Genomic DNA, 16105 nt, shown 5'->3' on the forward strand with positions numbered 1-16105 from the left:
TATTTGAGTCATAACCTAATAAAACCCCTTCTACAGCTTTAGGAGCAAATTTAGAATTTCTACCCTTCTTCACTAGAATGTAGCACCTGCTCCCAAATACACGAAAGTAAGATACATTGGGTTTGTTACCGGTTAGTAGCTCATACGAAGTCTTCTTGAGGAGGCGGTGAAGGTAGACCCTGTTGATGGCGTGACAAGCCGTGTTCACAGCTTCCGACCAGAAACGCTCGGGGGTCTTGAATTCTCCAAGCATCGTCCTCGCCATATCGATTAGCGTCCTGTTCTTCCTCTCTACCACACCATTTTGCTGTGGTGTGTAGGGAGCGGAGAACTCGTGCTTGATCCCTTCCTCCTCAAGGAACTCCTCCACTTGAAGGTTCTTGAACTCGGACCCGTTGTCGCTCCTTATCTTCTTCACCTTGAGCTCAAACTCATTTTGAGCTCTCCTGAGGAAGCGCTTGAGGGTCCCTTGGGTTTCAGACTTATCCTGCAAAAAGAATACCCAAGTGAAGCGGGAAAAATCATCAACAATAACTAAACCATACTTACTTCCTCCTATGCTCAGATAGGCGACGGGTCCGAAGAGGTCCATATGTAGTAACTCCAGGGGTCTTGAAGTGGTCATCACATTCTTGCTGTGATGTGCTCCTCCCACCTGTTTACCTGCTTGACATGCTGCACAAGGTCTATCTTTTTCGAATTGCACGTTAGTCAAACCTATCACGTGTTCTCCCTTTAGAAGCTTGTGAAGGTTCTTCATCCCCACATGTGCTAAGCGGCGATGCCACAGCCAGCCCATGCTAGTCTTAGCTATTAAGCATGCATCTAGACCGGCCTCTTCTTTTGCAAAATCAACTAAATAAAGTTTGCCGTCTAATACACCCTTAAAAGCTAGTGAACCATCACTTCTTCTAAAGACAGACACATCTACATTTGTAAATAGACAGTTATATCCCATATGACATAATTGACTAACAGATAGCAAGTTATATCCAAGACTCTCCACTAGAAACACATTAGAGATAGAATGCTCATTGGAGATTGCAATTTTACCTAGCCCTTTTACCTTGCCTTGATTCCCGTCACCGAATATAATTGAATCTTGGGAATCCTTATTCTTGACATAGGAGGTGAACATCTTCTTCTCCCCCGTCATATGGTTTGTGCATCCGCTGTCGATAATCCAGCTTGAACCCCCGGATGCATAAACCTGCAAGGCAAATTTAGGCTTGGGACTTAGGTACCCAACTCTTGTTGGGTCCTACAAGGTTAGTGCAAATATCCTTAGGGACCCAAATGCAAGTTTTGTCTCCCTTGCATTTTGCCCCTAACTTCCTAGCAACTATCTTCCTATCCTTTCTACAAATAGCAAAGGAAGCATTTAGGGCATGATAAATTGTAGAAGGTCCATGAACTTTCCTATGAGCATTAACAACATTTCTTCTAGGCAGATTATGAACAACATTCCTTCTACCAACATTTCTATCATGCACATATGAAGAACTAGAAGCAAACATAGTATGGGAAAAATCATTGTAAGCATTATAACTCCTAGTTTGTCTTCTATCATTATACAAAAAGGCATGGTTCTTTTTAGCACTAGTAGCCATAGGGGCCTTCCCTTTCTCCTTAGCGGGAATGGGAGCCTTATGGCTTGTCAAGTTCTTGGCTTCCCTTTTGTAGCCAAGTCCATCCTTAATTGAGGGGTGTCTACCAATCGTGTAGGCATCCCTTGCAAATTTTAGCTTATCAAATTCGCTTTTGCTAGCCTTAAGTTGAGCATTAAGACTAGCCACTTCATCATTCAATTTAGAAATTGAAACTAGATGTTTACTACCAGCATCAACATTAAGATCTTTACACCTAGTGCACGTTTCAACAATTTCTACACATGATGTTGATTTACTAGCTACTTCTAGTTTAGCATTTAAGTCAACATTAACACTCTTTAAAGTAGCAATGTTTTCATGACAAGAAGATAATTCACTAGAAAGCACTTCATTTCTTTTAACTTCTAAAGCATAGGATTTTTGTGCCTCTACAAACTTATCATGTTCATCATACAACAAATCCTCTTGCTTTTCTAAAAGCCTATCCTTTTCATTCAAGGCATCAATCAATTCATTGATTTTATCAATTTTATTTCTATCCAATCCCTTGAACAAACTAGAATAATCTATTTCATCATCACTAGACTCATCGTCACTAGAAGAATCATAAGTGACATCATTATGAGTGATTACCTTCTTCTCTCTTGCCATGAGGCAAGTGTGACGCTCGTTGGGAAAGAGGGATGATTTGTTGAATGCAGTGGCGGCGAGTCCCTCATTGTCGGAGTCAGACGAGGAGCAGTCCGAATCCCACTCCTTGCCAAGATGAGCCTCGCCCTTTGCCTTCTTATAATTCTTCTTCTTCTCCCTCTTGTTCCCTTGGTCCTGATCACTATCATTGTCGGGACAGTTAGCAATAAAATGACCAAGCTTACCGCATTTGAAGCACGAATGCTTCCCCTTGGCTTTGGTCTTGCTTGGCTGTCCCTTGCGACCTTTAAGCGTCGTCTTGAATCTTTTGATGATGAGGGCCATCTCTTCATCATTAAGTCCAGCCGCCTCAATTTGTGCCACCCTGCTAGGTAGCGCCTCCTTGCTTCTTGTTGCCTTGAGAGCAAGGGGTTGAGGCTCGTTGATCGGTCCATTCAAGGCGTCGTCCACGTATCTTGCCTCCTTGATCATCATCCGCCCGCTTACGAATTTTCCGAGTACCTCCTCGGGCGTCATTTTCGTGTACCTGGGATTCTCACGAATATTGTTCACGAGATGAGGATCAAGAACGGTAAATGACCTTAGCATTAGGCGGACGACGTCGTGATCCGTCCATTGCGTGCTTCCGTAGCTCCTTATTTTGTTGATAAGGGTCTTCAGCCTGTTGTAAGTTTGGGTTGGCTCTTCTCCCCTTATCATTGCGAATCGTCCAAGCTCGCCCTCCACCAACTCCATTTTAGTGAGCATGGTGATGTCGTTCCCCTCGTGAGAGATTTTGAGGGTGTCCCATATCTGCTTGGCGTTGTCCAAGCCGCTCACCTTATTGTACTCTTCCCTGCACAAAGATGCTAATAGAACAGTAGTAGCTTGTGCATTTCTATGGATTTGTTCATTTATAAGCATAGGGCTATCCGAGCTATCAAATTTCATTCCATTCTCTACAATCTCCCATATGCTTGGATGGAGAGAGAATAAGTGACTACGCATTTTGTGACTCCAAAATCCGTAGTCTTCCCCATCGAAGTGTGGAGGTTTGCCAAGAGGAATGGAAAGCAAATGCGAATTCGAACTATGTGGAATACGAGAATAATCAAATGAAAAGTTTGAATTGACCGTCTTCCTGTAGTCGTTGTCGTCGTCCTTTTGCGAAGAAGTCGACTCATCGCTATCGTCGTAGTAGACGATCTCCTTGATGCGCCTTGTCTTCTTCTTCTTCCCATCTTTACGCTTGTGGCCCGAGCCCGAGTCAGTAGGCTTGTCATCCTTCGGCTCGTTGACGAAGGACTCCTTTTCCTTGTCGTTGATCACGATTCCCTTCCCCTTAGGATCCATCTCTTCGGGCGATTAGTCCCTTCTTGAAGGGAACGGCTCTGATACCAATTGAGAGCACCTAGAGGAGGGGTGAATAGGTGATCCTGTAAAACTTAAACTTATAGCCACAAAAACTTGGTTAATTGTTAGCACAATAATTGCCAAGTGGCTAGAGAGGAGTCAAAACACAATAACCACAAGAATTCAATCACAGAGATGACACGGTGGTTATCCCGTGGTTCGGCCAAGTACAAAACTTGCCTACTCCACGTTGTGGCGTCCCAACGGACGAGAGTTGCACTCAACTCCTCTCAAGTGATCCAATGATCAACTTGAATACCACGGTGTTCTTGCTTTTCTTTTCTTATCGCGTTTGCGAGGAATCTCCACAACTTGGAGTCTCTCACCCTTACACTAGAAGTTCACAAAGAAGCACGGAGTAAGGGAGAGAAGCAACACACACAAATCCACAGCAAAATGCGCACGCACACTGCCAAGAATCGAGCTCAAGAGACTATCTCAAAGTTCTCACTAGAACGAAGCTCGAATCACTTAGAAAGACAAACGAATGCGCAAAGACTGAGTGTGGATGATCAAGAATGCTCTAAGGTTGCTTGGTTGTCTTCTCCATGCGCCTAGGGGTCTCTTTTATAGCCCCAAGGCAGCTGGGAGCCGTTGAGAGCAAATCTGGAAGGCCATCCTTGCCTTCTGTCGTCGGGTGCACCGGACAGTCCGGTGCACACCGGACACTGTCCGGTGCCCGATTTATTTCCTTGAACAGCACAGTCGACCGTTGCCGACCGTTGCAGATCTGGCGCACCGGACATGTCCGGTGCACACCGGACAGTCCGATGCCCTCTCCCGACCGTTGGCTCGGCCACGTGTCTCGCGCAGATCGCGCGGCCGACCGTTGGCCCGGCCGACCGTTGGCTCACCGGACAGTCCGGTGCACACCGGACAGTCCGGTGAATTATAGCCGTACGCCGTCGGCAATTTCCCGAGAGTGGCCTCTTCGCCCGAGGCAGCCTGGCGCACCGGACACTGTCCGGTGCACCACCGGACAGTCCGGTGCCCCAGACCGAACTGAGTCTTGGCTGTACACAGCCAAGTCCTTTTCACCTCTTTTCTTTTCTTCTTCTTTCTGTTTCTAACACTTAGACAAGTATATTAGTACACAAAACCAATGTACTAAGGCTTAGAAACATACCTTTACTTGTGATTTGCACTTTGTTCATCCATGGGCATAGATTCACATTTAAGCACTTGTGTTTGCACTCAATCACCAAAATACTTAGAAATGGCTCAAAGGCACATTTCCCTTTCACTTCCCCGAGGTCCTTCCCCTAATGCAAATAGTACCTGTGGGAAAGAAAAGGGCGGCGCGGCTTACCGGCGGCGAGAGAGGTCCGGCGAGGGGCGGGGTTGGCTCCGGGAGGTCCTGGCGGTCACAGCGGTGTACGGCTCGACGGCGGAGGTGGCCGGAATTGTCCGGTCCACGAGCGCAGGCGGGTGATCTCGTCGGCGGTGGGTGTTCTGGCTGAACCACGGCGATCTAGTTCAATCAAATGGCACGATGAGCTCCACGGGGTGACGTAGAGGCTATGTGCACAAGGAATCGAAGAATGGGGCAGAGATTTACCCGGTCTACGTTCACCAGCGGTCGGGCGAAGTCCGACGACCGTGGACTGGCTTCTCCGGCGAAGCAAAGTCCGATTCCTTGCTCGGGGAGCTTCACCGAGGCGTGCACAGTCTCTTCCAAGGGTCGGGCGTGGCTGGGAAAGGCTCTGTTGGCCGGTCTACGGTGGCAGGGGCTCGGGTGGCCGCGGGCACGTCGTGCGCGGGGCAAACGCCGGTGGTTTCGGGCTCCGGTGAGGTCGAGCGTGCGCGGAGGAGTGCGGTCGACGCCTGAGGGTGATTTATAGGCGCAGGCGCGAGCAGGAGACGCGAGCACGGCTTGGCATGGCGCGGGGCGCGCGGGGTCGGGCGTGGGCGTGCTCTAGCACGCCCAGAACGCGTCGAACACGTGGAGGTGTTCATCTGCCCGTGTTCAAAAGCTTGCTGAGATCGCAAACGTGCGAATCTTGGCAAAAATCCGGCGCAGACCTCTTCCTGGCACCTATGGCTATCTCTTGTATGTGAGTTCCAAGGGAAGATAAGCCCTAGGTCAGAAGATATGCGGACGCCAAATCTGGCTTGTCTCCCTGCCCACTTCGCGACAAAAGTGATGCCAAGACATGTCAAATGAGTTTGACTTGGGTTCAAATTTTTCTAGGGGGTGCCTTAGGTGGTTTGGCACATTTTTGGTATTTAGACCAAGTGGTTTTGGTGCCATTTACTAAGTGAACACGTCTGATCTTTAGATTAGGGTTAAAAATTTGACTTAGAGAGAATTAGAGAGCTCTAGCTCTCTCTCTATTTAAGGAATGGATTTGGGGTTTCTTAAGGGGTCTTTTTGCAATGTTTCCTCTCTATATTTGTAGATTAAGATGTTACTTAACTTTGGCCAAAGGTTAGGTCATGATTTGCACATTTGCTTAATCTCCCCCCCCTTCAACCAAGGTTTTAGGAGATAGGGGCTCAAGAGGGGTCTAGGGTTTATTCCCCTCTTGCCCAAGGTGATAATTGTACAAAAGCTTGGGTAATGCTTTTGGTCATTCACATTCTTGGGTAAAACATGGTCTCCAAAGTTTTTATGCTCTTCTCCTCAAGTTTCTTCCACATGTGATCACAATCATTAGTGCATAGATGTGCCATGGCCATAGTAACACCTGGGGTGTTACAATTTGCATTGCATTGTGGGTGTTGTTATTAATCTTGATCTCTTATTTAATTGGGTTGGTATCTACTTACATTTAGTAACTGCTAATAAAATTTTGACCGACTTTAAAACCAATGCTCAGCTTTAACCATCCTCTTTGGTAAGCCTTACACTTCACATGGGCTCCCACATTTGGTGAGTTCATGCACATTATTCCCCATAACTTGTTGAGCAATGAACGTATGTGAGCTCACCCTTGCTGTACTCACATCCCCCAGGTCAAGAACATGTACCACAGGATGAGGCGCATGGAGGATGTTGCGATGAGAACAAGAGAGGTCTAGGTTGTCGTCTCCCAGTCAACTTTGGTTACTGGATCGTTGTCTTCATATGATGTAATTATTTAACTATTTTGTACAGAACTTCTATTATATAGTAAAGATGTGACATTCGTTTCTGTACCATGAGTCATCATATGTGTGAGACTTGTTCCTAGCACACTTGGTGATTATTTCAAGGCCAGTTTTTGGACCCCTAGAATCCAGATGTGACATCCATCCACAAGGCTTGGTTGCACATGAAAAGATAGGGAGAGAAATGTAGACGCGGGACTAGGAGAAAAAACATTCAATGAGGCGTGATTGCATAGACATAGAACTAGATAGAAGTAAAGAGTTAAAGAAAAATAAAGGGACTAAATTTTCTTTTGCACACTTAGCATGAATGGAGTTGTAGTATGTGAGATCCCAATTTTAATTTTATCCAAGATGTAGAACAAAATTGCGAGACTCATCATGGTTACGTAGGGACAAAAGTAGATAAGAAAAATAGCAAACATATAGTGGTCTACCAGAGAGGGCACATGTGCCCTAATTGGCCTAGAGCTTAGCGGTTCATTATCCTTCCACCACTGCTAGTTGACAAAGTCTGTTGTCGAGCTAGGTGGGCTATGGTTGAAGCACAATAGGATAGAGTAGACCTATTCTGTTTTTTGTTGTTTTTGGGACATTATGGACTTTATGTTGATATTGTGAATTTTTTTCATGTGTTTCCTCTTGCCTACGAAGTGGAAGATGGGTGCGTCAGAGAAGAAAGAAAGAGTGGCCAGCATTGATTTTACGTCATCCCCTTGAGAACACTAATCAAAAGAAGAAGCAACAATATTTAATACATATACAACACTTGTAATCCATATAAACAACTTTCCTTCAAAAAATAATATAAAGCACATTATTTATATCATGTGTCGGTCAACTCCACAAAGGGCAAGAAAACACTCTTAGGTTTGTAGTATAGAACTAAGAGTGTCTACTCTCACGATTTCTTCCCAACTTTTGCAAACTACACACTAATCACATGAAATAAAGACATATGTGGTAACACGAACTTATATCATGTACTACAACCTATAGATTTTTGATTATTAATGCAGATTATATAATATAGGGGTTCCCGAAGAAATACATAAAAAACAAGTGCATTAAATTTTCCTTTTCAGATTTGGCTAACTGGTAAAAGGAGTTGGAGTATCTGAGTTTCTAAATTTGGCACGTCGATGTAAAGAAGGAATATAAATACGTTGGGAAAACATTCTACAAGGCAAGGTTTAACACAAGTAGGGCTAAGAAAAAATCAATGAGGCTTTGGTCACATAGTCACAAAACTTGAGACAAGAAACATGAAGAAACCAAGGTAATTAGTATGAGAGTTTTCGAAATTTGGTGTCTTGATGTAGAAAAAATAAATATATGACAAACATGTTTTTCTACAAGGCATGGTATAATAAGTCGGAGTGAGTAATAAATTTCATCATAGATTTAGAAGGAAGAAATATATCACTAAATATGTTCTTTCATAATGCCAAGTTAAGCAGGTGGAGCCGAGAAAACAATTCTAGCGAGGCTTGGTTGTACTAGCCCCAAACTAGATACAACAGAGGAAAAATGAAAAAATGTTGGTCTAACAAATATGGCGCATGAGCCTTAAGGTGGACCTAGAGGGAAGTAGAAGAAATAAATATATAACTGAATATATTTTTCGCAATGCAAGGTAAAGTGTAGATGCGCTCTAACTAGGCTTAAATTGCAGCGACACGTTATCCATCCACAAGGCTTAGTTGCACATAGAAAAAAAGGTGAAGAGAAAAATGTAGACGCAACATCGGTTGAAAAACATTCAATGAGGCATGATTGCACGGACATAGAACTAGATAGAAGAAAAGAGTTAAAGAAAAATAAAGGAAGTAAATTTTCTTTTGCACACTAAGCATGAATGGAGTTGTAGTATCTGAGATCCCAAATTTAATTTGTTCTAAGATGTAGAACAAAATTGCGAGAATCGTAATGATTACATAGGGACAAAAGTAGTTAAGGAAAATAGCAAAAAGATAGTGGTCTACCATAGAGGGCACATGTTCCCTAATTGGCCTAGAGCATAGCGGCTCATTATCCTTCTACCGCTGGGGGCGGGCGGTACTCGCTGCTCTGTGAAGCCAGCCTCACGCAATGTCCGCCACTTTAGGTGTTAGGATGCAAAGGTGTTCGCCAAGGCACCCGAAACCCACTACACAACTTGGAATGGGTGGTCCACAGTTTGTAGCACTAGACCCAAGCACATGCACCACGATTGACATCCACACTTCCTTATTGCCCCCGCTCAGGTTACAAGCAATCGCTACTTGCTCAGCGAGTTAAGGGGTTCAGGACTGCCTATTTAAGGTGGTGTTGTACTCTTTGAGGCGGCGATGTGGTATTAACCAACAACAAATAGTGTCATGCATGTGAGTTGCTAGTTGGCAAAGTCTGTTGTTGACCTAGCTATGGGCTATGGCTGAAGCACATGACGATAGAGTAGGCCTATTATGTTTTGTTGATTTTGGGCCTTTGTGGACTTTATGGTGATGTCCAGAAATTTTTTATGTGTTTCCTCTTCCCAATGAAGTGGAAAGTGGGTGCGTCAGAGAAGAAAGAAAGAGTGGCTAGCATTGATTTTATGTCATCCCCTTGAGAACATTAATCAAAAGCAGAAGCAACAATATTTGATACATATACAACACATGTAATCCATATAAACAACTTTCCTTCAAAAATAATATAAACCACATGATTATATCTTAGGTCGGTCATATCCACAAAGGGCAAGGACACACACCTAAGTTTGTAGTTTAGAACTAAGAGTGTCTACTCTCACGATTTCTTCCCGACATATGCAAACTGGACACTAATCACGTAAAGTAAAGACATATGTGGTAACACGAACGTATAGCATGTATTTCAACCTATAGATTGTTGATTATTATGGTAGATTATTTAATATAGGGATTCCCGAAGAAATACGTAAAAATGAGAGAATTAAATTTTCCTTTTCAGATTTGGCTAACTGGTAAAAGGAGTTGGAGTATCTGAGTTTCCAAATTTGGGACGTACATGTATAGAAGGAATATAAATACGTTGGAAATTTTTCTACAAGGCAAGGTTTAACACAAGTTGGGACAAGAAAAAACCAACGAGGCTTTGATCGCATGGTCACAAAACTAGAGACAAGAAACATGAAGAAACCAAGGTAATTAGTATGAGAGTTTTCCAAATTTGGTGTCTTGATGTAGAAAAAATAAATATATGACAAACATGTTTTTCTACAAGGCATGGTATAATAAGTCGGAGTGAGTAATAAATTTCATCATAGATTTAGAAGGAAGAAATATATCACTAAATATGTTCTTTCATAATGCCAAGTTAAGCAGGTGGGGCCGAGAAAACAATTCTAGTAAGGCTTGGTTGTACTAACCCCAAACTAGATACAACAGAGGAAAAATGAAAAAATGTTGGTCTACCAAATATGGCGCATGAGCCTTAAGGTGGACCTAGAGGGAAGTAGAAGAAATAAATATATAACTGAATATGTTTTTCGCAATGCAAGGTAAAGTGTAGATGTGCTCTAACTAGGCTTAAATTGCAGCGACACGTTATCCATCCACAAAGCTTGGTTGCACATAGAAAAAAGGTAAAGAGAAAAATGTAGACGCAGGATCGGTTGAAAACATTCAATGAAGCATGATTGCACGGACATAGAACTAGATAGAAGAAAAGAGTTAATTAAAGAAAAATAAAGGAAGTAAATTTTCTTTTGCACACAAAGCATGAATGGAGTTGTAGTATCTGAGATCCCAAATTTAATTTGTTCCAAGATGTAGAACAAAACTGCGAGACTCGTAATGATTACATAGTGTAACACCCCAGGATCCTCAAACACCCAGAATGCTACTAAACTACACATCTAACAGTCATATATAAAATTTCGATAACATCCCCTTTGAAAATTACATAAACGGGGAAGCAACAAAATATAAATAGATATCATGATAAGAGAACATAATAGACATTAATAATCTGCTAGCAATGGAAAGACAACCATAACGGCATGAACTAAATCAACCAGTGCGCACAACTAGTTAGAAACAACATCCTTTGACAAGAAGTTTCTAATTAAATCCTGACTGCGCCTAAGCAGCGTTATTATGAGAGTGAAGGTGGATGTGCTGCTACTTCCCACTTCCCTTGATGAGCAACAAGCACCTGCATTGAGTAATGCAAGAGTGAGATGAAACATCTCAGCAAGCGAATTATTTTGACAAGATATTTAAACCACAAATTGAATTAATCAACATTTTAAAAGAATCACAATTAAGATCAGAAATTCTTGTAGATATAGAACTCAGTAGTCTCAATATAACCAATACCATCTCATTTCCTTAAACAACCACAATAGTTTGTATAACACTTCCCTGCGTCAACAATACCTACAAATATCACTTCAATGTATGCATAGGAACACAAAGTGTAGTTACTCTGTCTTCATACCTCTGAGGGTATAAAACCACATCATATGCAAATATCACTTCAATGAATGCATATGAATGCAATGCATATGTCATCTGCCTTCATACCTCTAAGGGTATGAAGCCGCATCGTACCCCTCCTCGGGCAACGTACGATGCTAAGTTGTACCGGTACGGTCGGACCATAGGTCACGACCCAACTTCAGATGCAAGTGAATCATGCAATGTATATGGCATGCTGCATTTATCAATATACTTCACTTTCTTCACATACAATACAACCTCAAATAATACTTCATTTACCTTCAGATACAATACCAACCTCAAATAATACTTCATTTACCTTCAGGGGTGTGAATTAATCTCATGAGTCATACTCGAATCATAATCATCATCAATATATGATTGAGCATCAGTATAATGCAAGTAAGTAAAGCATCACCATAGAGTCCAATTATGAAAGAATCCAATACTTCTGAATATTAGAGTGTAGGCAATAGAAATAACAGGTCAGAACGGAAGCAACCACCGCTACATTCACTTGCCTTCATCGAAGAAGAAAAATGTACTAGGCATGATCTGGAGTGTAGCCACCTGCTAGCGGGCATAAAACTTAGTACAAATATTTCACAAACATTTGCCAACAATTAACAAATCGATCCTACACCTGAAACCAAGACCTGGGGGAAAACCTCCCACTCTGAACCACATGCCATACAACAGCAATGTTGTTTGTTAATTTTGTATCTTTAAAATTATAACAGTGGTGATATCAAACAAATACTCCATGAGTATCTACACAAAATATTCTACAACTTCGGTATTCGATGGATAATTAAATTCTGCCATCTATAAGTTCTAAAACATCTAACAAGATAACTGACTGAATCTATTTTAGACAGCAGCATAGTTAACTTTCAAAATTCGATATCTCACAAACTACTCAACCAAAAATCATGAAATTCTTCTGAAAGTAAGAATTTTTATCCCTCTACAAAAGTCTCCATAGCTGGGAGAGCCAATTCGGCCATTTACTTGATGAAACCTACCAGTGAACAGACCCGCTCATTTCTGTTAGGCTAACAGAAACAGCCACAGTAAAACAAACATAACTGGAGTTTCATAATTCATATGAATGCACTCTTTAACAATCTGGAAAGATTATGAAATTATCTACATCTTTTCTTACAAACCTAAGGTTTAATTCTGTTGATAAAATTGCCTAAATCTTAAGAGAACAGATTCTGTACAGAATTAAGAGACTGAAAAACTGCTATAATCAAACTGCGATAACTCTCTGATCTGATGTCTGGTTGAGGTGTTCTTCGCGGCCATGGAAAGATCTACAAATTATCTACGACTTATATATAGACTTTTTATTTTTTTGAGGCCTCTAAGACCACGGAAAACTGGGATTAACAGAAACTGTCGAATCTGCCATTCTGCAGAAAACTAAATTCGAGATCAAAACCTAACCCCACATCTAATCCAACCTCTAATCCTTTAATTCCCATGATCCACAACCTCCAAAAGCACATAATTACAGGGAGGAACAAGGATCTCATCCATACCTAGGGTTTCCCCAAGAAATTCTGCAAGAAGAGATGGGGAAGAACATCTCCTTGATCCTCTCTTCCCCTTCAACTCAATGTGCTCCTCTTCTCGATCCTTGTTGCGCGGGGGGAGATCTAGAGGGAGGAGGAAGCCGTGGAGAGGGGCTGCCATGGGAGGAGAGGGCAGCCAGCCCAAGGAAAAAGGAGAGAGGGGCGGCCAAGTGTTGGAGGAGGGGAAAGGGTTGGCGACCAAGTAGGGGCAAAAGGGGGAAAAGGCCACCACTAGGGTTTTCTTTGCGGGAGAAAAGAAGCGATGCCACAGATGACTCCGACTTAGCATCCAACGGCCCACAACCCTTTTCCCACATCCACGCACCGAAAATCAACCTTTGGCAACATTTTTTTGGGATATTACACTCTACCCGCCTTAAAAAGAATTCGTCCTCGAATTCGTCCACTCCAAACAAAACATCCATGGTACCCCATATAACACCACCATTCCAAAACATGGGTCCATTATTGGTCTTAATTAACACAAGAACTTCGACCTCAGACTAAATGTCTAAGGAAACTACACCACCTGACATCAAGCATGAACCAACATGTAATGAAGCTCAAACCAAGTCATAGATGCAATCAACACTACGATTTCACAACATCGAATTTGGATGCAGCCATACATCCGCATCAATGTCTTAAAACGACACTCTTTGATGAAGGGGTAATATGCACTAAGCACAACCTTTACCAACTTCAACAATTCATTTTAATTTAATGGTGAAACATCCACACCAGATGAATGTATAAGAAGATCAAACACCTCACCTCACAGCACCACGAAACAATTAGTTCTATTGAAACAAAACTCCTAATCTTCCTAAACCTTGTTCTTGCCATAATGAAAATATAATCATGTAATCTAACATTCTTTGCACCCCACCGAAAGGGAGATAATCTACAGAACTAATGGAGCAATAAAACCGACAAGAAGCCAATAACATTATGCACGGCACAGTTCATCGAAGAAATGCCAAAAACTCCACATAGAGCACAGACAGCCCAACGACAACACAATACTTGCTTAACCCATGTCACTATACTTCATCCAACAACTTAACTAAGAAAAATATCCAAACTAGTAAGGTTAACCTACACATAATATAAGTCTTCATCTACTGTAGTTCAGAAACTTACATTTCATTCTATCATATGATGCACTCCGAGTACCAGACATAAAAGGTCAATACTAGCCCGTAATCCTTCACACATTTAGAAAACATCCCAAGCTGATGTTAAAACCACATCATCTAGGAATAGGTGACTAACCACACACAACCAACTCTAGGCTAAGCAATGACTTCATTCAAACCAATAGATAAGTGGTCCGACAATGGCTCCACAAACATGCATCGGGAAGAGAACCATCAAATCCTCAACGTATTAATACATAATCAATGGATCAAGAAAAATCAAAGATTTATTCTACAATTAGCATGACTAACATGCAACCACTTTAAACCACATCTAGGCTTTGTGGCTACTAAAACACACGATAGAAGAGAGAGACATGTAAGCCATTCTGGCTATGTAAAGACTTCCCCCAAAAATCCATATAAAAGTACCAATATTCATTTCTTTGATAACTGGTTTCTCAACATAAACAATCATTCTTTGTAAAGATAGTTGGAGCTATCCACCAACCGCTCAACAACTTAAATTCAAATTGATGATTACCTTGTACCCCAAAACACGCAATTCACACTCCTCTTAGAAACATCCTCAATAAGGCATATATAACAATATTATTGTAATAAAACTCAACCATGAAAAACATGGTGAAAACAAGATAGGCATACTTGTATATCACAAGCATAATAACAACTTCATTCTCACAAATGACCAGCGATATCTACAGCATTAAACAAACAATATTAAAATTTCAGAAATAAATTATATCAAGCATTAAGCCATAAACAACTTACCACATCACCATAAAGGAATAGGGAGGGGTGAGGTTATTGTCATCTGCACTTCAAAGACACTAACATATATCAAAGATATTTAAACCCATACCCTTTCTATATGTGCGAGTGTGTCAAATTTATCTTCAAATTGCCAAGAATCTAAAGCCTATGCTTTGATACCAATTGTAACACCCCGGGATCCTCAAACACCCAGAATGCTACTAAACTACACATCTAACAGTCATATATAAAATTTCGACAACATCCCCTTTGAAAATTACATAAACGGGGAAGCAACAAAATATAAATAGATATCATGATAAGAGAACATAATAGACATTAATAATCTGCTAGCAATGGAAAGACAACCATAACGGCATGAACTAAATCAACCAGTGCGCACAACTAGTTAGAAACAACATCCTTTGACAAGAAGTTTCTAATTAAATCCTGACTGCGCCTAAGCAGCGTTATTATGAGAGTGAAGGTGGATGTGCTGCTACTTCCCACTTCCCTTGATGAGCAAAAAGCACTTGCATTGAGTAATGCAAGAGTGAGATGAAACATCTCAGCAAGCGAATTGTTTTGACAAGATATTTAAACCACAAATTGAATTAATCAACATTTTAAAAGAATCACAATTAAGATCAGAAATTCTTGTAGATATAGAACTCAGTAGTCTCAATATAACCAATACCATCTCATTTCCTTAAACAACCACAATAGTTTGTATAACACTTCCCTGCGTCAACAATACCTGCAAATATCACTTCAATGTATGCATAGGAACACAAAGTGTAGGTACTCTGTCTTCATACCTCTGAGGGTATAAAACCACATCATATGCAAATATCACTTCAATGAATGCATATGAATGCAATGCATATGTCCTCTGCCTTCATACCTCTAAGGGTATGAAGCCGCATCGTACCCCTCCTCGGGCAACGTACGATGCTAAGTTGTACCGGTACGGTCGGACCATAGGTCACGACCCAACTTCAGATGCAAGTGAATCATGCAATGTATATGGCATGCTGCATTTATCAATATACTTCACTTCCTTCACATACAATACAACCTCAAATAATACTTCATTTACCTTCAGATACAATACCAACCTCAAATAATACTTCATTTACCTTCAGGGGTGTGAATTAATCTCATGAGTCATACTCGAATCATAATCATCATCAATATATGATTGAGCATCAGTATAATGCAAGCAAGTAAAGCATCACCATAGAGTCCAATTATGAAAGAATCCAATACTTCTGAATATTAGAGTGTAGGCAATAGAAATAACAGGTCAGAACGGAAGCAACCACCACTACATTCACTTGACTTCATCGAAGAAGAAAAATGTACTAGGCATGATCTGGAGTGTAGCCACCTGCTAGCGGGCATAAAACTTAGTAAAAATA

The sequence above is a fragment of the Zea mays genome, chromosome 10 (assembly GCF_902167145.1).
Source record: "Zea mays cultivar B73 chromosome 10, Zm-B73-REFERENCE-NAM-5.0, whole genome shotgun sequence".
Classification (NCBI taxonomy): Eukaryota; Viridiplantae; Streptophyta; class Magnoliopsida; order Poales; family Poaceae; genus Zea; species Zea mays.